Below are 25,692 nucleotides of genomic sequence, written 5' to 3'. Positions count from 1 at the left end.
GTAATGAATTGACAGTCCAAATAAAAAATGTGGACCTGAAATTTTAATGGAGAATTCACAAAGGAAAATGGATAAATGGTCATTAAGCACATGAAAAGATAGTCATCATGGAAATGTAAATTAAAGCCACAATGAGAAACCTATGCAGAACCACGAAAACTGTTTTAAAAAATGACAATATCTTGTTTCATTGGGGGTGTAGGACAATGAAAAAGTCTAGTACATTGCTGGTGGGATTAGAAAAGGGTACAGCCACCTTGAAAAAAAAATGGGCTTTTTTTTTTTTTTGAGAGAGAGAGAGCTGAGGAGGGGCAGAGAGGGGGCGGGGGATAGAGGATCTGAAGTGGGTTCTGCACTGACACAGCGAGCCTGATGTGGGGCTCAAACTCATGAACCATGAGATCATGACCTGAGCAGAAGTCGGATGCTCAATGACTGAGCTACCCAGGTGCTCCTTGGGCAATTTTTAATAAAAGTCAGCACATACATACTCTGACCCAGCAATTTCACTTTAGATAGTTATCCAAGTGAAATAAAAGCATGTCAAAGAAAGGAAGAAAGGAAGAAAGAAAGGAAGGAAGGAAGGAAGGAAGGAAGGAAGGAAGGAAGACCACCAAGCAAAATAAACAGAACATCAGTACACAAATATTTATAGCAGTTTTATTTATTCCTAACAGTCAAAAGGAGGAATTAACCCAACTGCCATCAATATGTGGACAGATTTGTTGGTTTGGTGGAAACATTTGTTACACATAAAGATGCAAGGGAATAGAACAGTAGAAAATTCCTAAGATCATGATGCACATCTCAAATCTGTGAAAAGCAAAGCGAAAGGAAGGAAGATTTGGTTGAAGGGTCTCAAAGTATAGTGCAACTCTGAGTGAGAAAGTCTTGGATTACCCATTAGGAAGTACTGGCACAAAGATTGCCCATTGAGTAGGTCTTCATCAGAGCACAGACAGGCCCTAAAATACGAAGTGTGCCCAGTCATTGCTGGGACGGCCGGAGGAAAGCATGACTTCTCTCAAACAGTGGGGCACTAATGGCACTGCAGCTAGAGGCTGGCAGTTAACTGCACTCCTTATGCTGTTTGTCTCTTAAGGGAATGCTGAGAAGCATACCTCTTAGCTTCCATGGTGGATAAATGATGATATAAAATAGATTACCCTTCAGCAAAAAAAAATGTGCTTGTATATGCAACATGGACATAACTTTGGAAAACAGAAACAAAGAAATGCATGGTTACTATGGCTAATTACAAAAGTATCAAATAACGACATGAAATGTTAGTGGATTTCTCATTTGTATATATTATACATAATTACTACCTATGCATTATTTCATTTGCCCATTTTAGCAACACTACAAGCATTTCTCCACAAAATTCATCTGTTATTTTAATGTCTGCATAATTTATTTATGCAATAATGTGTACCTAATATGCTCCAAAACTCAAAATAAAGGGTAAAAAATGTTTTTTACTATAAAAAGGATTAGAAACTAGTGGGGACATATTATTGGGCATTTAGTTCCCCAACTTTTTGAAATTATAATTAAGGTTTAAGGAACCATTATGCTTATATCTTCGTTGCTTGTTATTGTTTCCATAGGATAGGTCTAGAAGTGTAATCCCAGATATAGATATTTTTAAGTTTTGATATATATTTTTGAAATTGCTTTAAATTATACTAGAATAACGGGGTGTGTATTGTTATATATTCTGAACTTGGAGAAATCAACAATATTTTTAAAAATTTTTTGCTAATTTGTTAAAATAAAGAGCATTAGATATGGAAATTTTATTAACTTACGATTTTAACTTTTGTCAAAATTAATTTCAAATGTTCACTAACTATATTTCATTTTGTATGAAATATCTGCTTAAACTTTCACCTATTAGACTTTTTTGCTCTCTTAGAGTCTTACAGTTTTAATATCTTTATAATTTTATACATTTTATATATTATGCTTCAATGTTTTTATCATATACATTCACTGTAGGACTTTCTTAAAACTATATTTTGTGTAGTTCATGTCCTTTGGGCATGAAAACAAACATGCATTTATTTCCTGACTCATAATTTAGTCATTACTTGGAACTGCTGTTTCTACAACAATTTTTTTTTTTTTTTTTTTTTTTTTTTTTTTTTTCTGAAATTTATTGACAAATTGGTTTCCATACAACACCCAGTGCTCATCCCAAAAGGTGCCCTCCTCAATACCCATCACCCACCCTCTCCTCCCTCCCACCCCCCATCAACCCTCAGTTTGTTCTCAGTTTTTAACAGTCTCTTATGCTTTGGCTCTCTCCCTTTCTAACCTCTTTTTTTTTTTTTTCCTTCCCCTCCCCCATGGGTTCCTGTTAAGTTTCTCAGGATCCACATAAGAGTGAGACCATATGGTATCTGTCTTTCTCTGTATGGCTTATTTCACTTAGCATCACACTCTCCAGTTCCATCCACGTTGCTACAAAAGGCCATATTTCATTTTTTCTCATTGCCATGTAATATTCCATTGTGTATATAAACCACAATTTCTTTATCCATTCATCAGTTGATGGACATTTAGGCTCTTTCCATAATTTGGCTATTGTTGAGAGTGCTGCTATGAACATTGGGGTACAAGTGGCCCTATGCATCAGTGCTCCTGTATCCCTTGGATAAATTCCTAGCAGTGCTATTGCTGGGTCATAGGGTAGGTCTATTTTTAATTTTCTGAGGAACCTCCACACTGCTTTCCAGAGCGGCTGCACCAATTTGCATTCCCACCAACAGTGCAAGAGGGTTCCCGTTTCTCCACATCCTCTCCAGCATCTATAGTCTCCTGATTTGTTCATTTTGGCCACTCTGACTGGCGTGAGGTGATACCTGAGTGTGGTTTTGATTTGTATTTCCCTGATAAGGAGCGACGCTGAACATCTTTTCATGTGTCTGTTGGCCATCCGGATGTCTTCTTTAGAGAAGTGTCTATTCATGTTTTCTGCCCATTTCTTCACTGGGTTATTTGTTTTTCGGGTGTGGAGTTTGGTGAGCTCTTTATAGATTTTGGATACTAGCCCTTTGTCCGATATGTCATTTGCAAATATCTTTTCCCATTCCGTTGGTTGCCTTTTAGTTTTGTTGGTTGTTTCCTTTGCTGTGCAGAAGCTTTTTATCTTCATAAGGTCCCAGTAATTCACTTTTGCTTTTAATTCCCTTGCCTTTGGGGATGTGTCGAGTAAGAGATTGCTACGGCTGAGGTCAGAGAGGTCTTTTCCTGCTTTCTCCTCTAAGGTTTTGATGGTTTCCTGTCTCACATTTAGGTCCTTTATCCATTTTGAGTTTATTTTTGTGAATGGTGTGAGAAAGTGGTCTAGTTTCAACCTTCTGCATGTTGCTGTCCAGTTCTCCCAGCACCATTTGTTAAAGAGGCTGTCTTTTTTCCATTGGATGTTCTTTCCTGCTTTGTCAAAGATGAGTTGGCCATACGTTTGTGGGTCTAGTTCTGGGGTTTCTATTCTATTCCATTGGTCTATGTGTCTGTTTTGGTGCCAATACCATGCTGTCTTGATGATGACAGCTTTGTAGTAGAGGCTAAAGTCTGGGATTGTGATGCCTCCTGCTTTGGTCTTCTTCTTCAAAATTCCTTTGGCTATTCGGGGCCTTTTGTGGTTCCATATGAATTTTAGGATTGCTTGTTCTAGTTTCGAGAAGAATGCTGGTGCAATTTTGATTGGGATTGCATTGAATGTGTAGATAGCTTTGGGTAGTATTGACATTTTGACAATATTTATTTTTCCAATCCATGAGCAGGGAATGTCTTTCCATTTCTTTAAATCTTCTTCAATTTCCTTCAGAAGCTTTCTATAGTTTTCAGCATACAGATCCTTTACATCTTTGGTTAGATTTATTCCTAGGTATTTTATGCTTCTTGGTGCAATTGTGAATGGGATCAGTTTCTTTATTTGTCTTTCTGTTGCTTCATTGTTAGTGTATAAGAATGCAACTGATTTCTGTACATTGATTTTGTAGCCTGCAACTTTGCTGAATTCCTGTATCAGTTCTAGCAGACTTTTGGTGGAGTCTATTGGATTTTCCATGTATAATATCATGTCATCTGCAAAAAGCGAAAGCTTGACTTCATCTTTGCCAATTTTGATGCCTTTGATTTCCTTTTGTTGTCTGATTGCTGATGCTAGAACTTCCAGCACTATGTTAAACAGCAGCGGTGAGAGTGGGCATCCTTGTCGTGTTCCTGATCTCAGGGAAAAAGCTTTCAGTTTTTCCCCGTTGAGGATGATGTTAGCTGTGGGCTTTTCATAAATGGCTTTTATGATCTTTAAGTATGTTCCTTCTATCCCGACTTTCTCAAGGGTTTTTATCAAGAAAGGGTGCTGGATTTTGTCGAAGGCCTTTTCTGCATCGATTGACAGGATCATATGGTTCTTCTCTCTTTTTTTGTTAATGTGATGTATCACGTTGATTGATTTGCGAATGTTGAACCAGCCCTGCATCCCAGGAATGAATCCCACTTGATCATGGTGAATAATTCTTTTTATATGCCGTTGAATTCGATTTGCTAGTATCTTATTGAGAATTTTTGCATCCATATTCATCAGGGATATTGGCCTGTAGTTCTCTTTTTTTACTGGGTCTCTGTCTGGTTTAGGAATCAAAGTAATACTGGCTTCATAGAATGAGTCTGGAAGTTTTCCTTCCCTTTCTATTTCTTGGAATAGCTTGAGAAGGATAGGTATTATCTCTGCTTTAAACGTCTGGTAGAACTCCCCTGGGAAGCCATCTGGTCCTGGACTCTTATTTGTTGGGAGATTTTTGATAACCGATTCAATTTCTTCGCTGGTTATGGGTCTGTTCAAGCTTTCTATTTCCTCCTGATTGAGTTTTGGAAGCGTGTGGGTGTTCAGGAATTCGTCCATTTCTTCCAGGTTGTCCAATTTGTTGGCATATAAGTTTTCATAGTATTCCCTGATAATTGTTTGTATCTCTGAGGGATTGGTTGTAATAGTTCCATTTTCATTCATGATTTTATCTATTTGGGTCATCTCCCTTTTCTTTTTGAGAAGCCTGGCTAGAGGTTTGTCAATTTTGTTTATTTTTTCAAAAAACCAACTCTTGGTTTCGTTGATCTGCTCTACAGTTTTTTTAGTTTCTATATTGTTTATTTCTGCTCTGATCTTTATTATTTCTCTTCTTCTGCTGGGCTTAGGCTGCCTTTGCTGTTCTGCTTCTAGTTCCTTTAGGTGTGCTGTTAGATTTTGTATTTGGGATTTTTCTTGTTTCTTGAGATAGGCCTGGATTGCAATGTATTTTCCTCTCAGGACTGCCTTTGCTGCGTCCCAAAGCGTTTGGATTGTTGTATTTTCATTTTCGTTTGTTTCCATATATTTTTTAATTTCTTCTCTAATTGCCTGGTTGACCCACTCATTCGTTAGTAGGGTGTTCTTTAACCTCCATGCTTTTGGAGGTTTTCCAGACTTTTTCCTGTGGTTGATTTCAAGCTTCATGGCATTGTGGTCTGAAAGTAAGCATGGTATAATTTCAATTCTTGTAAACTTATGAAGGGCTGTTTTGTGACCCAGTATATGATCTATCTTGGAGAATGTTCCATGTGCACTCGAGAAGAAAGTATATTCTGTTGCTTTGGGATGCAGAGTTCTAAATATATCTGTCAAGTCCATCTGATCCAATGTCTCATTCAGGGCCCTTGTGTCTTTATTGACCGTGTGTCTAGTTGATCTATCCATTTCTGTAAGTGGTGTATTAAAGTCCCCTGCAATTACCACATTCTTATCAATAAGGTTGCTTATGTTTATGAGTAATTGTTTTATATATTTGGGGGCTCCGGTATTCGGTGCATAGACATTGATAATTGTTAGCTCTTCCTGATGGATAGACCCTGTAACTATTATATAATGTCCTTCTTCATCTCTTGTTACAGCCTTTAATTTAAAGTCTAGTTTGTCTGATATAAGTATGGCTACTCCAGCTTTCTTTTGGCTTCCAGTCGCATGATAAATAGTTCTCCATCCCCTCACTCTCAATCTAAAGGTGTCCTCAGGTCTAAAATGAGTCTCTTGTAGACAGCAAATAGATGGGTCTTGTTTTTTTATCCATTCTGATACTCTATGTCTTTTGGTTGGCGCATTTAATCCATTTACATTCAGTGTTATTATAGAAAGATACGGGTTTAGAGTCATTGTGATGTCTGTATGTTTTATGCTTGTAGTGATGTCTCTGGGACTTTGTCTCACAGGGTCCCCCTTAGGATCTCTTGTAGGGCTGGTTTAGTGGTGACAAATTCCTTCAGTTTTTGTTTATTTGGGAAGACCTTTATCTCTCCTTCTATTCTAAATGACAGACTTGCTGGATAAAGGATTCTTGGCTGCATATTTTTTCTGTCTAGCACCCTGAAAATCTCTTGCCAATTCTTTCTGGCCTGCCAAGTTTCAAAAGAGAGATCAGTCACGAGTCTTATAGGTCTCCCTTTATATGTGAGGGCACGTTTACCCCTTGCTGCTTTCAGAATTTTCTCTTTATCCTTGTATTTTGCCAGTTTCACTATGATATGTCGTGCAGAAGATCGATTCAAGTTACGTCTGAAGGGAGTTCTCTGTGCCTCTTGGATTTCAATGCCTTTTTCCTTCCCCAGTTCAGGGAAGTTCTCAGCTATGATTTCTTCAAGTACCCCTTCAGCACCTTTCCCTCTCTCTTCCTCCTCTGGGATACCAATTATGCGTATATTATTTCTTTTTAGTGTATCACTTAATTCTCTAATTTTCCCCTCATACTCCTGGATTTTTTTATCTCTCTTTTTCTCAGCTTCCTCTTTTTCCATAACTTTATCTTCTAGTTCACCTATTCTCTCCTCTGCCTCTTCAAGCCGAGCTGTGGTGGTTTCCATTTTGTTATGCATTTCGTTTAAAGCGTTTTTCAGCTCCTCGTGACTGTTCCTTAGTCCCTTGATCTCTGTAGCAAGAGATTCTCTGCTGTCCTGTATACTGTTTTCAAGCCCAGCGATTAATTTTATGACTATTATTCTAAATTCACTTTCTGTTATATTATTTAAATCCTTTTTGATCAGCTCATTAGCTGTTGTTATTTCCTGGAGATTCTTCTGAGGGGAGTTCTTCCGCTTGGTCATTTTGGATAGTCCCTGGCGTGGTGAGGACCTGCAGGGCACTTCCCCTGTGCTGTGGTGTATACCTGGAGTTGGTGGGTGGGGCCGCAGTCAGACCTGATGTCTGCCCCCAGCCCACCGCTGGGGCCACAGTCAGACTGGTGTGTGCCTTCTCTTCCCCTCTCCTAGGGGCGGGATTCACTGTGGGGTGGTGTGGCTCGTCTGGGCTACTTGCACCCTGCCAGGCTTGTGATGCTGGGGATCTGGCGTATTAGCTGGGGTGGGTAGGCAAGGTGCTCGGGGGCAGGAGGGGCAGGCTTAGATCGCTTCTCCTTAGGTGATCCACTTCAGGAGGGGCCCTGTGGCAGCGGGAGGGAGTCAGATCCGCTGCCGGAGGTTTGGCTCCGCAGAAGCGCAGAGTTGGGTGTTTGAGCAGAGCAAGCAAGTTCCCTGGCAGGAACCGGTTCCCTTTGGGATTTCGGCTGGGGGATGGGCGGGGGAAATGGCGCTGGCGAGCGCCTTTGTTCCCCACCAAACTGAGCTCTGTTGTCAGGGGGCTCAGCAGCTCTCCCTCCCTTTGTCCTCCAGCCTTCCCGCTTTCCGAGCAGAGCTGTTAATTTCTGACCTCCCAGACGCTAAGTCGCGCTTGCTGTCGGAACACAGTCCGCCCGGCCCCTCCGCTTTTGCAAGCCCGACTCGGGGGCTCTGCTTGGCCGGCGAGCCGCCCCTCCGCCCCGGCTCCCTCCCGCCAGTCCGTGGAGCGCGCACCGCCTTGCCGCCCTTCCTACCCTCTTCCGTGGGCCTCTCGTCTGCGTTTGGCTCCGGCGACTCTGTTCTGCTAATCCTCTGGCGGTTTTCTGGGTTATTAGGCAGGTGTAGATGGAATCTAAGTGATCAGCAGGACGTGCGGTGAGCCCAGCGTCCTCCTAAGCCGCCATCTTGCCGCAACTTCCTGTTTCTACAACAATTTACCCATAATTTTATCTAAATGCTTGTGCTTGCCATCATTTCAAATCTCTGGGGGTACTTTTATTGTACAGATCCCTGAATTTATGACTGCCACTCGAATCCCACTGGCACTTCAAACTTCATTTACTTAAAACTGTACGTATTTACTCATTTTCCCACATTCTTCTCTTTCTAAAAATCCTGTATTCTCTATCATCTCATATCCAATCAATCTCTGTCATATCCCTGAAAATTGTTCTGTCCTCTCTTGTTCTGCTACATTAATTCTGGCCTCCATTACTTTCTATGTAGACCTTAACTACCATAATGTTTCTACTTCTAATCTATACTTTTTCATACTGTTCTACTTGTTTCTTTTTGGACTCATCCTCCTGATACAAACCTTAAATCATTACAGAAGGTGACGATCTCTTTGACTAGGTATTCACTGAAACTGGGAATAAAGATACTGCAGCTTTGGAATCCAGGTGACAAGGTGTAGGGAAACAGGTTGTTACCATTTCTCCAAGGTACATGGTATGGCTCCAGAGTTTTGAATGGTGCATGAAATGTTTTGTCATTGTGTCAAGTCAAAAATTTTTGAAGGCTTAGAAAGAACCAGCACACAACACCCCAGTGGAAAAGGAAATTGAATTTCCCAGTGAATGTGCTGGTAGTTAGGCAGCAGTGAGTTACTGTCTTCAACTGGCTTTTTAGGTGGTAAACATTTAGGATTCTCCCTGCCAAACACGTATACTACTGCCATTTTTCCACTCACCAGGCCCCTCATTCAATGGAACTATCTTCCAAAGTTTACCAGACTATGCTCTAAAGTTGTTGGGGCCTAAAATTAATTAATCTTGTAATGATGTTGGTAGTTATTATAATGAAGTGTTGAATAAAGTATCAGTGTATAGAAATGAACCCATAAATAAAAACATTAAGAAAAAACAGCTTCATCAAAGAGGTATAGTCAAAATGCAAATACATGTATCTGTTTAAGACAACGTGTTAACAAGGTACAATGGAAAGGGGTTGTCTAGTTTCTGTAGTGCAAAGAAATAAAAAAATTGAAGAAGCCAGAAGTATAGGCAAATTTGTTGGCAGGACAGAGAGCACTGTAGAACCATGGCATGTGAGGTTTTGGTAAAGAACCTGGGTAGAGTAGATGAAGAAATCAGGAAGAGGAAGCTTTTGATCTAAATTTAATGTGCAAATCCAAATCTGTATGTGTGAGAACTTTTGGGGTACTTAAGAACCTGACATTTCTCAAGTAGACTATAGTTGGCTATATATAGGACATAAATCACAGAGTTGCCAAAGCGACATTGCCTCATTTATTATTAGGCATAATTGCATGAAATAAATAGATTTTAAAATGATAAATGCACTTCTTTGGTGCTCTGGGTAATACAGTCTTTAATGTTAGTGGTCTAGACCAGTGCTGCCTAAAGTGTGGTCTGTGAATTGATAAAGGCCACTCTGTAACAGATAAGCAAAAAGATAAGTTACATGACTGAGTATAAGCATTTAGCCATTTTTATAGTAATTTGACATTACTGTGACATACAAGAACATGATCAGTGGATTTGACTTTTTGACTATCACCTAGACCAGTTCAGGTGTCGAATTCATGGTACGAAATTACATGTGGTATAAGCTGCATACTACATGCCTTATAAGACAGTGTTGTGAGACAGAATGTTTTAAGTTAGCCTGTTATCTTTAATTCAAAAGATATAAGAATCTGCAAAAATATAAATATTTATGTTTATAAAAATATTTTTAAATTATATAAATTTTTGATCAATCACATTTTTTCTAAATTTAGTGTTTAGAACTACTGACTAAATTAAGGAAGTGAGTTTTTAATTATTTATTTTAAAACATAATTTATACATGGCAAACAACCTTCAGTGGACTCTGTCAAATAAAAAATATCCTTTTCCTAAAGTGGAAAAGTTACCAAAAAAATAATAAAAATGGAAATGATTCTGAAGAAATAAAGACAGAAAGAGTTCATCCAACTTATATTTAATAGGTTTTGTAAACATATCTGATGATTAAGTGAGAAAACCACAGTGTATTATTTGCAGGGATATACTGGCTAAATGAAGCAATAAAACCATCAAAACCTAAGTGGAATTTTCATACATACCATTACAAATAAATTCCCACAAAAAATAATTGGAAAGGAAGAATATTGAATTATAAAGTCAACAGAAAATATTTATGTTATATGTGAATATTAATAATCTAAAATATACTCTTTCAATGAACACATACAGTTTTTATAATTATTTTCATTTTTTATAATTTATATATGTTCTGATTATTTGAAAATGTAATTCTATGTGTGCTGAATCTAATAAGAATCAGGATTTTATATCATATGTTATTTTATTTTTATAGTAATACATTTTTATTATATGTTGCATTGTATGGGTCTACAATGAATACGAACAACAAAAAACCCCAAAAACTTGAAAACATCCAGAGATAGTTTAAGAAGCTCTTCTCTAGACAGCCTGTATTTAGTGTTTCTTGGACTTTATTGTATATAAGAATCATCTAGAGACTCTTGTTAAAATGTACATTCTGATTCAATGGATGTATAAAACCTGGTATTCTGCATTTCTAAAAAGTTCCTAGATGATGCTAATGCTCCTCGTCCACGTATTACATTTTGAGTATCAAGCCATTATACTTCTCTTATATACTATCTCATTTTACTAACACAGAGAAGTTTGGGTATGCATTGATAAAAGAGTAGAACAGGAAGCCAACAAGAATACTAAACCCCCAGTAGATACAGTAGAAAAAGAGATATCAGATATAAAATCTAGGACACATATGTAAAGTCACCCTACTATACAAAGGCACTGGGTAGTGATCAAAAGCAGGCAGAAACTGGAGAGGAGTCTTTCTTTAAGAGACAAGAAAGATAAGATCCTGGTTAGACTTATAAATTTAAAGCTTTTTGTCTGACTTATTTCACAATTTCCCAATGGCTTGAGGCATCGGAAAACTATTCAGGGCATCAGAAAACTGCAGGTTTGCAAGCTTCATATGTCTGAGGACAGCATTTGAGATTGGTAGAACAGATAAAAATTAGGAGGCTGACCATCATGAAAGGAAGGAGTCACATAGGTAGAAACTTCTGCATGTAAAATATAAAAGTCACCCAAATCCTCAGCTAATGACTAAACTGCAATTGCAGAGGAGACACCAGGGTCTGCTGAAAGCCAGTGACTTGAAGCAAAAAGAAGTGAACAGAGATTTCAATTGCTGCTATAAACAGGGAAGCCTGAGTTTGAAGTTTGAACCTAGCTAACTTAATTGTCTGGTAGGATAAGAATTAATCTTAAGGGGAAAGTAACCAGATTCAGTTTCTACAGTATATCTATCATGATCATTAGTATCAACATAAAAAATATTAAACATGTGAGAGAACAGGAAAATTTGACTTATATGGAAATGAAACAGGCAGGATATCCAGTGTTAGACAAGATATAATAACCACAATGCACCCTATTTATCCCACAAATTAAAACTAACACCTTAGGGAAAAGTAATAAAATAACTATCAGAAGACTTTGACAGTGGGAAAAAGAAGTCAGATTGGCTGGGACCTTGAGACTCAGTGGATGACCTTATAAGTGAGGAATTTCTTTCTTTCCTTCACACACACACACACACACACACACACACACACACACGTGACCATACCAGACCTACTGCAGGCAAGCACTACAAAAGGCGTTGCATTCCACTCCCACAACATTGGGATTTTCAAAGATTATGGATATTAACCTTTTATCAGATATGTCATTTGCAAATACCTTCTCCCTTGCCATAGGTTGCCTTTTAGTTCTGCTGATTGTTTCCTTCACTATGCAGCTTTTTATTTCACTCATATGTAGGATTTAAGAAACAAAATCAAATCCGAGAAAGACAGATACCATATGATTCCACTCATATGTGGAATTTAAGAAACGAAACAGATGAACATATGGGAAAAGAGAGAGAGAGAAGCTGCAAGAGACTCTTAAAAATAAGAGAACAAACTGAGGGTTCATGAGGGGAGGTATGTGGGTGAATGGGCTAGATGGGTGATGGGTAATAAGGCTAGCACTTGTGATGAGCATTGGGTATTGTATGTAAGTAATGAATCATTAAATTCTACTCCTAAAACTAATTTTGCATTGTATATTAACTAACTAGAATTTAAATAAAAATTTAAAAAGAGAAAAAAAAGAAAAACAAATGAACATAGGAGGAAAAAAAGAGAGAGAGGCAAACCAAGAAACATACTCCTAAACTAGAGAATAAACTGAGGGTTACTGGAGGAGTGTTGGGTGAGGTTATGGGTTAAATGAGCGATGGGGATTAAGGATGGCACTTGTTGTGATGAGTACTACATGTTGTACGTAAGGAACGAATCACTAAATTTTATACCTGAAACTAACATTACACTGTATGTTAATTAACTGGAATTTAAACAAAAACTTGAAGAAAATAAAAACCCAAAACAAAAATACCCAAAGACTGTGGGACAGAATCTTGTCAATCATGAAATTCATCTTTAAATATAATGCTATAGATAGGTCAAAAGGAAAGCATTAGAAAAAACTTACTATGTAAATACTAATCAAAAGAAACCTTCAGTGGCTTTATTAATATCAGATTAATGGACTTCATGGCAAAGAAAATTATCAGGGTTAAACTTGTAAATTCACCAAGAAGACAAAATAATCCTAAATGATCATGTACCCGATAAAGATATTCAAAATACATAAAATACACATATTTATGCAAAATACATAAAAAGTGATGTAACTGAAAGTAGAAATTAAAAAATCCATCATAATTGGGAACTTGAATACTCTCTCTCAATTATCAATAGAACTAGTAGAAAATCAAAAGATATAAAAACCGGAATATCATCTACCAACTGGGTCTAATAGACACTTAGAGAATATTCTGTACAATGTCAGTGCACATGGCGCATTCATTAAGTTGCAAATGGAGCATTCATCAAGACTGGGTCCCAAGTCATTAAATTAAATAATTTAAAAGCATAGAAATCACATGTAAGTATTTTCTCTGAGTATAATAAAATAGAAATAACAAAACAATGACAAGAAAAATCTCCCCTCTCTTGTAATTTAAGCAACATATATCTAAATAATCCCTAGGTAAAAGAGGCAATCTCAAGAGAAATTCTAATATGTATTGAAATCAGTGAAAATGAACATCCAGCATATAAAAATCTATGAAGTGCTGCTAACTCAATACTGAGAGGAAAAATTATAGCCTTAAACACTTATATTAGAAAAGAAAAGGGAAACATTTCAAATTAATGACCAAAGCCAGGGTTTGGTAAACATTTTCTATAAAGGACCAGACAGAGAATATATTTTTGCATTTCCAGCTACATAAAGTCTCAATCAAAAATTCTTTTTACTTGACACATCTCCAAAGGTAAGGGAATTAAAAGCAAAAATGAACTATTGGGACCTCATCAAGATAAAAAGCTTCTGCACTGCAAAGGAAACAATCAAAACTAAAAGGCAACTGACGGAATGGGAAAAGATATTTGCAAATGACATACCAGGTAAAGGGTTAGTATCCAAAACCTATAAATAACTTACCAAACTCAACAGCCAAAAAACAAATAATCCAGTAAAGAAATGGGCAGAAGACATGGATAGACATTTTTCTAAAGAAGACATCCAGATGGCCAACAGTAATGAAAAGATGCTCAACATCATTCATCAGGGAAATACAAATCAAAACCACACTAAGATACCACCTCACACCTGTCAGATTAGCTAAAATGAACAAATCAGAAGACTACAGATGCTGGTGAGGATGTGGAGAAACGAGAACACTCTTGCACTGTTGGTGGGAATGCAAATTGGTGAGGCTGCTCTGGAAAACAGTGTGGAGGATCCTCAAGAAATTAAAAATAGAACTACCCTATGACCCAGCAATAGCACCGCTAGGAATTTACCCAAGGGATACAGGAATGCTGATGCAGAGGGGCATATGTACCCCAATGTTTATAGCAGCACTTTCAACAATAGCCAAATTATGGAAAGAGCCTAAATGTCTATCAACTGACAAATGGATAAATAAGATGTGGTTTATATATACAATGGAACACTACTTGGCAATGAGAAATAATGAAATCCTGCCATTTGCAGCAATGTGAATGGAACTGGAGGGTATTATACTATGTGTAATAAGTCAGTCATAGAAAGACAGATGCCATATGTTTTCACTCATATGTGGATCTTGAGAAACTTAAGAGAAGATCATGGGGGAGTGGAAGGGGGAAAAAAGTTACAGAGAGGGAGGGAGGCAAACCGTAAGACAATACTGAGAACAGTATTAAATACTGACAGCAAACTGAAGGTTGATGGGAGATGGGAGAGGGGAAAGTGGGTGATGGGTTTTGAGGAGGGCACTTTCTGGGATGAGCACTGGGTGCTGACAATAAATTATATTAAAAAAATTCTTTTTTAACAATTCTAAAATGCAAAAAAAGTCCTGCAGATCACATAAGATACCTGTTTCTTGTTTAAGGATAGAAAAAAAGAAGAGCAAAATAAATTCACAGTAAGCAGAAAGACAGGAAGAATAAATATAAGGCCAGAGATTATGAAATGGAAAATATAAAAACATTAGAAAGAATCACTCAAACCAAACGCTGGTTCTTTTGCAAGACTGACAAAGGGAAAATAAAAGGGAGAGAAGACCCAAATATCTCCACTGTCAGGAATGAAATGAGGTATCACTACACTTGTCACAGACATTAAAAGGGTAAAAAGTTATTAAGAAATATTCCACATACATAAATTTGAAATGTAAATGAATTGGATCAATTCCACAAAAATTTCAAAAGCTAAATTCAACATGATTTCAGGTTGAAATAGATAATCTGTGTAGTCCTACAGTTATTTAATCAGTAGCTAAAATCCTTCCAAAGAAAGAAATCACCTGGGCCCAGATGTTTTCGCTGGCAAATTCTACTAACATTTTAAAAAGTAAATTGTTTCAACTCCAATTCTACACAGCTTTTTCAGAAAGTAGAAGAGCATAAGAGTTCCTAACCAATTTTATGAAGCTATCATTACCCTCATACCAAAAGCAAAGACAATACAATACAAAGGAAACTGTAACCCAATATCTCTCATGAACATAATCCAACATTTTTTTTCACAAAATTTTAGGAAATAGAATCCAGCAATTAAAAGAAAAATTTGAGATCTATTCCAGGAACGCATGTCTGGTTCAATATTCAAACTTCAGTCAAAGTGATGTTGCCAAGACGGTAGAGTAGCAGATTCCAGCTTCCATTCTCCACCACCTGCCCCCTGACAAAGATCAACAATTAGACAGCTATCCACGAACAAAAACAGTTTTGGGAGACTCAGGAGTTCACTTAGGAAGCTCTGGAAACATACTTGAACAACAACATTGATAAAAAACAGAATAACTGTACAAAAAGAAAAGGGAAAGCTTACTTGGGCATCATTCTATCCCCCATAGTCCAGCACTTCTTCAGTGCCAAGAGGGAATGCCCCAGCTAGTAGGAATTTCCACGGTACACCGTGGGAAGAGTCATGGTTCCCAGTCGCTGGATCTGCCAAGGACTCCAGCAGCTTTTGCTATTAGAGAAACCAACAGCCAGTACAGCAAATGCAGACCCCCTGTAGATTTCACTGACTTTGGTTCCACAGGTTTTTATGTTCCCAGATGCCATCCACCTGAGTCCTACACTGCCCCCCTCCTCTATAACCCCACTGGAGCCTGGGATCTGCACCAGCAACCAGCCATAAATGTAAGGATGCAGCCTAGACTCCTGCAGCTGACCCCCACCATCATGTGCATACTCAGCTAGCCTCGGCAGCTGTGCACCTGCAAACCCCCATTCTGACTCCTGTCACCAGCCTCCACTGCTGTGCATGTGCTCATGGTGAGACTATGCAGCCACAGGAGTGCACATCAACAGCCAGGACCCCTGCAATTGCTTTATGGACCTGGATCCAGCCCTGTGTCCTCTCAGTGGCCTGTACCACTGGGTTCACCTGCAGCTAGCCACTCCAGCTGTACATCTCACATCTCCAAGCTGCAAATGGAAACCAAAAGAGAACAGGGGTAGCTATAATTCATACCAGACAAAATAGACTATAAGGCAAAAACTGTAACAAGAGACAAAGAAAGATCATATATAAATACAAAGTGATCAATTCATCAAGAGGATATATACACATAGTAACTGTAAATACATATGTACCCAACATCAGAGTTCCTAAATATATTAAGTACTAACAGATCTGAATGGAGTAATAAACAACAATACAGTAATAGTAGGAGACTTCAATACTTTCAACAATGGATAGATTATCGAGGCAGAAAATCAGGAAGAAAATGTTGGATCTGAACGATATTTAAACCAAATCGGCTTCACAGATGTATATAGAGCATTCCACCCAATGTCAGCAGAATCCATATTCTTATCAAGTACAAATGGAATGTTCTCCAGGATAGATCATAAATGAGGTCATAAAACCAGTCTTAAAAAATTTAAGAAGACTGAAATATCAAGAATCTCTTCTGAACACAAAGGTATGAAACTACAGATCAATAACAAGAAGAAAACCAGAAAATTCTCAAGTATGTGGAAATTAAACAACATACTCCTGAACAACCAAATTGTCAAAGATGAAATTAAAGGGAAATCAAAAAGTGTCAAATCAAATGAAAGTGGAAACAAAATACCAAAACTTATGAGCTATAGCAAAATCAGTTTTAAGAGGGAAGTTTATAGTGATAAGTGGGCACACTTCAAAAAAAAAAAAGAAAAAAAGGAAAAAAGGAGATCTCAACAACCTAAGTTCATACCTCATGGATCTATACGAAAGCATAAGCCAAATTAGCAGAAGGAAGAAAATAACGTAGAAAGCAACTTCTTTTTGCCCAATTTTTAAAATTTAAGAGTTTTGAAGAAGTTTACAAATTTAATTATATAACTAAAAGATTTTACGTATGTATAGAACTTTTATTTATAATTATTTCATGTCAATGCATAAATATACACAATAGTTAAATAAGAGGAGACCTTTTTATGTTCTACATTACTTTGCAATCATCTTGAATATTTGAACTTGGGTTGAAATAAAAGTATGTATTTGATGCATTATTGGATCAGTAGTTTTAGACATATTTGTAATCTTTCAGGAAAAATGAATCCTCAAATTGATAATGGCATGTCTCTGTATGCTTGTTGACAGGATTTCTATTCACTGCTTTATTTGTTAGATGGAAGGATATGCATGTACCTTCAGACTCAAAAGGATGAACCAAACAACTTTTTGGGCCCCTTTCATGAATTATACATTAACAGGCTTTCAGAAGTTTATAGGCATCTCTTCCACTTAAAAGTGAACAGGGGAGAGGATGAGCTAATTTGTAGAAGGCAGTATTTCTGGGTTCTCTACTGACTCCCTTTATGAAGTCATCCTTCCAAGCCTCTCTTTGGTTACACAATGTAATGGTATATACTGCACACAGCACTATTGAATACAAAGCTTAAAACCAAGAATTTTGTTTAAAAGACGTTTTTTGACTTCAGGGAAACTTAAGTCTGTTGTAGGAAATGAAAAGTTTTTAAAAATATATATCATTATTTCTATTTACTGCAAGGTAGGGTGTAAGTTGTAGAGCCCTGCTTAATGTACAAGCAAATAATTCACAGGAAAGAGCAACAGAGCACATTTACAGAACTATACACATACAGGGTAATACATAAATATAAATCTGTATAGAAAAATATATAACATTGCTTTTTAAAAAAATTGTATTTTCCTTGTCCCCATTCCAAACACCGAGTTTGATGCTAAGTGGTCTGTAGAGAGTGCCAGTTACAGCTAAAAAAAAAAAAAAGCCTCACCAAGCCTGGCCTCTATGTGACTAATTACACCAGAAGGGAGCAGACTCATGGATGAAAGGACATGAAGCACAGTGGGAAGGAAAGGAAAATCTATGAGGCAAAATGAACAAAGATTAGGAGCATGAAGTGGAGGTCTTCTTCTTAGTACTGTACATTAGCTCAAGTTTCAAAAAATCGTACAATCATCAGGGAAACACAAATCAAAGCCATGATGAGATATCACGTCACACCTGTCAGAATGGCTAAAATTTACACAGGAAACAACAGATGTTGGTGAGGATGCAGAGAAAGGGGATTCCCCCTTACACTTTTGGTGGGAAGTACACTACTATGTATTTACCCAAAGGATACACAAATGCTGATTTGAAGGGGCACATGTACTTCAATGTTTATAGCAGCACTATCCACAATAGCCAAATTATGGAAAAAGCCCAAACATCCATCAACTGATGAATGGATAAAAGAGATGTGGTATATATGTACAATGGAATATTACCTAGCCATCAAAAAGAATAAAATATTGCCATTTGCAATGATGTGGATGGCACTAGAGTATATTAAGCTAAGCGAAATGAGTCGGTCAGAGAAAGACAAACACCATATGATTTCACTCATATGTGGGGCTTAAGAAACAAAACAGATGGATATAGGGCAATGGAAAAAAAAGAGAAGGCAGCAAACCATAAGAGACTCTTAACTATAGAGAACAAACAACATTGCTGAAGGGGAGGTTGGGGGGAATGGGCTAAATGGGTGATGGGCATTAAGCATCATTTTGCCTCATAGATTTTCCTTTCCTTCCCACTGTGCTTCATGTCCTTTCATCCATGAGTCTGCTCCCTTCTGGTGTAATTAGTCACATAGAGGCCAGGCTTGGTGAAACTTCTTTTTTTTTTTTTAAGTTGCAACTGGCCCTCTCTGCAGACCACTTAGCATATTATGATGAGCACTGGGTGTCATATGTAAGTGATGAATAACTAAATTCTACTCACTAAATTAACTATAGTTAACTATAATTTAAATTAAAACTTCAAAAAATAATAAAAAAATAATAAAAGAAAATCCTATAATCCAGGATGAAGTCTCTGAATTCTGTGAATAGGCAACCATAGATTCAATCAGGAAACTGCATGAGAAAGTGACCAGTGCTGTATTACTTATTGCCTTGGAAGTTACAGATGCTTAAATTCTCAGCATAATACAGAGACCAATGATCTCAGCCTAACCCAGAAAACTTTCACAAAGGCATAATAGTTCAGTAGTACTTTATCTTCTCTGGTCTCTTCCCTAGTCCCTGTCCCATCATATCACCATCTTATTCAGAGTTTTATTTATTAAAAACAAATATTAAATCCTCCTATATACTATGAACTTGACTAAGTGGTGGGGACACAATTGTGAGCAAAAAAATTGTGAGCTCCATGCTTTCATGGAGCTTACAGGAGAAAGAGAGGGGTTTATATTAAAAATATTTTTCATAAATAAATAATTACAACTTAAAATTGTTTAGAAGAAAGAACATTATTCTATGGGGATGAAATACATGGACCCTGGTCTAGACTGTAGACCCTGGTCTAGATAGGTGACTAGAGGCTCTGAGATCTGTGGATGAATAAGAAATGATGAGGTGGGAACTGATGGGGGAAGGTTTAAGTAAAATATGTTAAGGTTCTGTGGGAGGAGGGAATATGGTTCACTGAAGACCTGAGAAAGACCAATCAGATTGGAGAAAAGAGATATGAACTAAAATTGGCAGGTGCACCTGAGTGATTCAGTCAGTTAAGCATCAAGACTCTTGATTTTGGCTCAGGTCATGATCTCACGGTTCATGAGATTGAGCCTGGCAGTATGCTTTGCACTGGGCATGGAGCCTACTTAAGATTCTCTCTCCCCCTCTCCCTCTGCTCCTCCTCTGCTCACATACACACTCTCTCTCTCAAAAAAACCAAAAACCAAAAACCAAAAACCAAAACCAAACCAAAAACAAAAAACTGGCACAAGATGAGAAATAGCCACTTGCTATATCATCAGACCATTTTGACCTTTGCTAAAGAGTTAGGTTCTTATCTTAAGATCAGTGAGCACTTGTTGGAGCACCTGGGTGGCTCAGTCAGTTAAGCGTCTGACTCTCGATTTCAGCCCAGTCACGGTTTGTGAGATGGAGGCTTACATTGGGCTCCACGCTAGGTGTATGAAGCCTGTTTGTGATTCTCCCTATCCCTCTCTCTTTGCCCCTTCCCTGCTTGCGCTCTTCTCTCTCAAAATAAATAAATAAACATTTTTTAAAAAGACCAATGGGCAGTTCATGAGATGTTTTCTGTAGGTAAGGTATGCAACACAATTATGATTTCTGTTCTGAAAAGATCACATCTGTTATAATTCAGAATGAATCGTGATGGAGAGGGTTGTCAGAATGAAAAATTAAATACCAGTTTGGCTCTTGCAATAGTCCCAGCAAGAGATGATAAGTTCAGGACTAGGCAGGCAGTAGAAGGAACCAAGTGAAATGGATTTGGAGTTATTTGGGAGATTAGACTTGACATGTTTTAGTATTAGGTTGGTTGATTATAGCTGATGAGGGAGAGAGAAATAGTATAAATTCCCTCCAGATTTCTGATTTTTACTGGGATAGATGGTAGAGTCACTAATATAAAGAACACTTAGATTTGGGGTGGAGGAAAATCATGACATCTATATTAGGTAATTTGAATTTGAGGTACTTATATGACATTCAGTAAGAGATATTAGCTGTTAGGGAGATGAATGAAGGTATACTTTGGGAACTTAATATAATGAAGGTGTTTCTTTTTTTATTTTTTTTTAATGTTTATTTATTTTTTTGAGACAGAGAGAGACAAAGCATGAACGGGGGGAGGGTCAGAGAGAGAGGGAGACACAGAATCTGAAACAGGCTCCAGGCTCTGAGCGGTCAGCACAGAGCCCGACACGGGGCTCGAACTCACGGACCGCGAGATCATGACCTGGGCCGAAGTCGGACGCTTAACCGACTGAGCCACCCAGGTGCCCCTAATGAAGGTGTTTTGAACCATGGAGAACATTGCTAAGGAGACTGGATTGAATGAGACAGGAAGGCAGACAAGTACCATCTTTGAGGCACTCCAGCATTTGACGCCTAGGTAGAGGAGGACAGGCCTGCAAAGAAAACTACAAAGTCGGGGGGTTATGAAATAAAGAAGGGAATCTAGGACAATGTGGGGTCATGAAAGTCAAGAGAAGAGAAGAGAGAGTTTCAGAAAGGAAAGAGCAATCAGCAGTGTCAAATACCCTGGACAAAAGAGGTACAATGAGGAATTCTCTAAACTAGCCTTTTGAGGAGTATGGAAGCCATCAGGGGCCTACTGAAAGAACTGCTTTGGTGGACTGATAGAAGGGTGGGTTGGGCAATGAGTATAAAATAAGAAAATGAGAGAAAATATGTTCATCTGTCTCTTTTAGAGTCTGTGAAGGGAAGATTACTGAGGCGCTACTAGGAGAAAGATTTGCGCTCAAAGGAAGGTTTGTCTGTGAGAACTGAACATTTTAAAAGTGGCCATCAAAAGTATCAATACAAAAGAGACAAGGAAGAGTGAGGCAAAGTTCCTGGGGAGTTCAGAAGGGGTCAGAACCAAAGCACCAGGGGAAGAAATGGATTCAGAGAGAAGGAGTGACACTTAATTGACGAAATAGAAAAAAGGGAAGAGATGATGTGTACAGATGTGGGCAATCTGTTGGTTTGGAGGCAGTAAGCTGACAAAATTTCCATTTGATACCTTCAATTTTTCATGTAATGTATGAGCTGAGGCCATCTGCCAGGAATGAGGAAAGAGTAGGGAAAGGGTACATAATTTTGAAAAGAATCAAGAAGGGCACCATTGTAGAGAGTGGGACAGTGAGTTGGTACAGACAATATGGTAGAGTTGCATGGCATTACCAAGTGTTTGTCTGAGACCAACAACTGTGACTTTAAAAAGATGCCAGTCACTCTGTTTTGAGACTTTCTTAAGAGGGAACTAATCTCATTCTCTGGTAGACCATTGGTATACCCTCCAAACACTAGGCCAAAGGCATACCATGCTTTGGTCTTGCCCTTATCTCTTCTCACACATCTTTATTCTCTCCTTTTCCAGTTTTAGTTGCTTTCCATGGCCATTCTCTTGTCTCCTCACTCCTACAAGAAACAATAGGAATGCCATTGGGCAAAATGTCATTTTGAGAAGGGTATTTTCATTTAACGAGATAACATCAGAGCAGACAAGAGAGGCAGGGAGGAGGACCCAAATGTCTTCCCATCTGATTTCAACCATGTTCAGTTTAAAAGTTAGGTCTCCCTATGCTTAATATCCAGTTTCTGCAGCACTACAGCTCTGCAGCATTTGAAAAGTAAGCTTGTAAAAAATCCTGCAACAAAACAGGGAAAATGCAAAACCACCACCACCACCACCAACAACAACAAAAACAACGAAACAAAAAATATTTAGAATTATATAAAATTCCCATTTGATTCTAAGTTATAAAATATAGTCAATTGGCCACAACCAAGCATTCTGGTCCATATCTTTGGCCTTTGAAAAGATTTTAGGGAGTGTTTGATTTTGCATCTCTTCTCTTAAGTGCCACAATCAGAGAAAAGCAAAGAGAATGGAAAGAACGTTCTTACTTCTGAGATTCACATCACTTTTAAAAAACTTTTTAAAAATGCACTTAAAATTAAGGCTTTAAAATAAGTTACTTGTATATATGAAAGATTATATGCAACACATATAGTACAAGGAATTTAATAACTCAACATTTGTGAACCTACCACCAGCTAAAAGACCATATTGTTCTGACGTTTCCACTACCATCTCTGAAGATATCTTCAGAGAAAAAGATTAAAAAAAAACCCAGAAATTATCTCAGACTAGCAACTACCCACATGAAGGTGACCTCAATTACCAAGGAAGCACTCAGCTTAACCTCCAAAATAATATGGCAGCCTTCTTAAATTATATGCCTGAGACATAGCCATGGGAGAAGAACCAGCTTCAAAAAATGGGCCCCCTGAACCTCCAGAAAGCACTTAGGTGCTTAGCCCCACCATTTTTCAGACCTTAAGCAACTTGGTAAAATATAAATTTCACGTGAGACTCAACAGAAACTGTCCCTTGATAATGGTCCTGCTGAAAGAGGCCAGAATGAAAACCCTGGGTTAGTGACTTCAACATCCACTCTGTAAGAATGCCGTTTTTACTTCTCCCCAACCAATGACATATCCTCTTGCATATAAAATGAGAAAAAAAAACCATGTCAGAATTTAATAAAAATTTATCTTTCTCTACCTATACACAATTCTAAATGGAATAAAACAACAAGCTTACTCTGGCGAATGGTACTTAAGCCCTTCAGAGATGTTAACCCCAAAGTCTTTATATGCCAACTTCCAAAAGAAAAGTGTGTATTTTGGCTGCCCATGTAGGGCTGAGTCATTGAGCCCCAAATTAAAACATGCCTCAGGCAACAAGAACATTTCTATGTTGCTACTTTCTCTTCTGTGCTTCACTGTAATGTGGGATATGTCAAAAGCTTCCTGAATACCAAGTCTGCAAGTTTCAACTAAATAATTAATACCATCAAAGTGAGGTTTATTTTCTCTCCAGTAATTCCTCTACAGTCTGACTTTTTGCCAGTCTGCAGTGTTCCTCACAGCTTGAGGAAGCTGGAAGGTGAGATAATGGTCATGTTCATGCAATACAAGATTGTCTTGGAATTCCAAGGAGCATGTAGTGGACACTAAGATTTTATCAAGATTCCCTGTGAACAGTAAATCAATGTATAAATGTTAGATATTAATCCTGTTTACAAAAACTTGAACACTGAAAAGATTACATCTCTTCCATATTTCACTCCTTTGAAAAAAATTTAAACCTTTCTCTGAATAGAAAAACAAATATAATGTGATGATTGCCATAGAAAATGCTCTGGGTGAGAATTTAGAAGATGAAGATTCATGTGAGAAAAGCAGTTTTCTTCACTGGTAGAATGGGGATAATAACTCCTATTTGAGTGATTCTAGGGTCATGCTGTATACCTCAAAAAAGATCACATGGTATCTTAGATCACCAAATAATAAGTTGAAAACAATTTTTTCAAATGTAATCACATTTATGAAAAAATAAACAGGAACCAGGAATTAATATTAAATATTTATACGTAGAAAAAATATGTGCATATGTGTTTATATGTATCTGTACACACACACACACATACACACACTACAAATATTCTGGTAGAGGTCGTGTATTAGTGTTCTCCAAAGAGAAAGGGAATAATAGATAGATAGATAGATAGATAGGTAGGTAGATAGATAGATAGATGACAGACAGATGAGGCTGAGAAGTCATGATCTGCCAATGAGCAAGCTGGAGATCTGGGAAAGCTGGTGGTATAATGCCAGTTCAAGACCTGAGAAACAGAGGAGCCAATAGCCATCTGGACTGATGTTCCAGATCAAGCAGGCAGGCAGAATGGGAACAAATCATCCTTTCCCCTTCTTTTTGTTCCATTCAGGCCCTCAGCAGATTGGATGATACTCACCCACAGTGGAGGTGGGGCAGTCTACTTTACTGAATCCACCAATTCAGATGAGCGGGGAATACCTTCACGGACATACCTGGAAATAATGTTTTATATGAGAACATATTCTCTTGTTCTCATCTGCTCCTTCCCTCATTTTTGGTGACTTTAACAACCAGATCTCTTTAAACTTCGTTTGGTTTCACTTCCAATCCTTTCTGTCTGCTTGCAACTGAGTTAGGGGTTGGCCATCACCTCAAACAATTGTACTTCCCAGTTACTGAATTTTGCAGGCTTCCCTTTCACCCACCTCAAAATGTCTGCATTAAAAAAATTTTTTTTGACTACCAAATCAGCTTTTATTTAATAACATTTATTTTTTTAAGTTTTTAAATTCTAGTTAACATATAGTATAATATTAGCTTCAAGTGTATAATATAATGATTCAACACTTACATTCAACACCTGGTGTTCATCACAAGTGCACTCCTTAATTCTCATTAGTTATTTAATCCATCCCCCCACCAACCTCCCCTCTGGTAACCATCAGTTCGTTCTCTATAGTTTAGAGTCTGTTTCTTGGTTTGCATTTTTGTACACTCTCTCGTCCTTGCCAAGGCAAACTATATAATTATGGGATTATATAATTATATAATTATGGGATTATAACTTATGGGATTAACTTTAGTCTTCTTAGACTCTATTACAACTTTATTCCCTCCTTCTCCAGATTTCCTTGACTTTCATGGACATTCTCTTGTGTCTCACTCCTAAAAAATGTCCCCTTTGACTCTGCTTCCTATTCAAAATACTCTCTTATCCTAAATTCCAGATGCCACAAAAAGTTATCTCTGTTCACTTTTCTCCTTCTTTTGTTTTTTACTCCCCAACCCACAGAAGTTTGAATTTGGTTGTCATATTGTCTATGAATCTTCTTTGCCAATGGTCACCAGTGCCTATGAATCACCAGGACCAAGTCCTCCACCTGACTTGGTTTCACGACAGCCTGGACCACGGCCTAGTGATTGTTTTATTTTCTTTCTTTGGACAACCTCATCCACTCCTACAATGTCAACACTTAAATTCTATGCAGGGGACTCTCATATCTAAATCTC

At 37.8% G+C, this 25,692-nt stretch overlaps 1 long non-coding RNA gene across 1 annotated transcript in view; it reads right to left on the bottom strand.

Annotated features, from left to right (window-relative positions):
- Nucleotides 1-24,674, bottom strand: part of LOC125168799 (uncharacterized) — a 119,913-nt gene extending 95,239 nt beyond the window's left edge. Inside the window, exon 1 of the long non-coding RNA XR_007153303.1 lies at nucleotides 24,599-24,674. This is a non-coding gene — a long non-coding RNA (uncharacterized LOC125168799). The remainder of the gene's footprint in view (nucleotides 1-24,598) is intronic.
- Between the last annotated feature and the right edge of the window lie 1,018 nt (nucleotides 24,675-25,692).

This window comes from Prionailurus viverrinus, chromosome B3 (genome assembly GCF_022837055.1).
Source record: "Prionailurus viverrinus isolate Anna chromosome B3, UM_Priviv_1.0, whole genome shotgun sequence".
Taxonomy (NCBI): domain Eukaryota; kingdom Metazoa; phylum Chordata; class Mammalia; order Carnivora; family Felidae; genus Prionailurus; species Prionailurus viverrinus.
The sequence above is the reverse complement of the archived record's forward strand: the minus strand, read 5'-3'. Positions and strand labels throughout refer to the sequence as shown.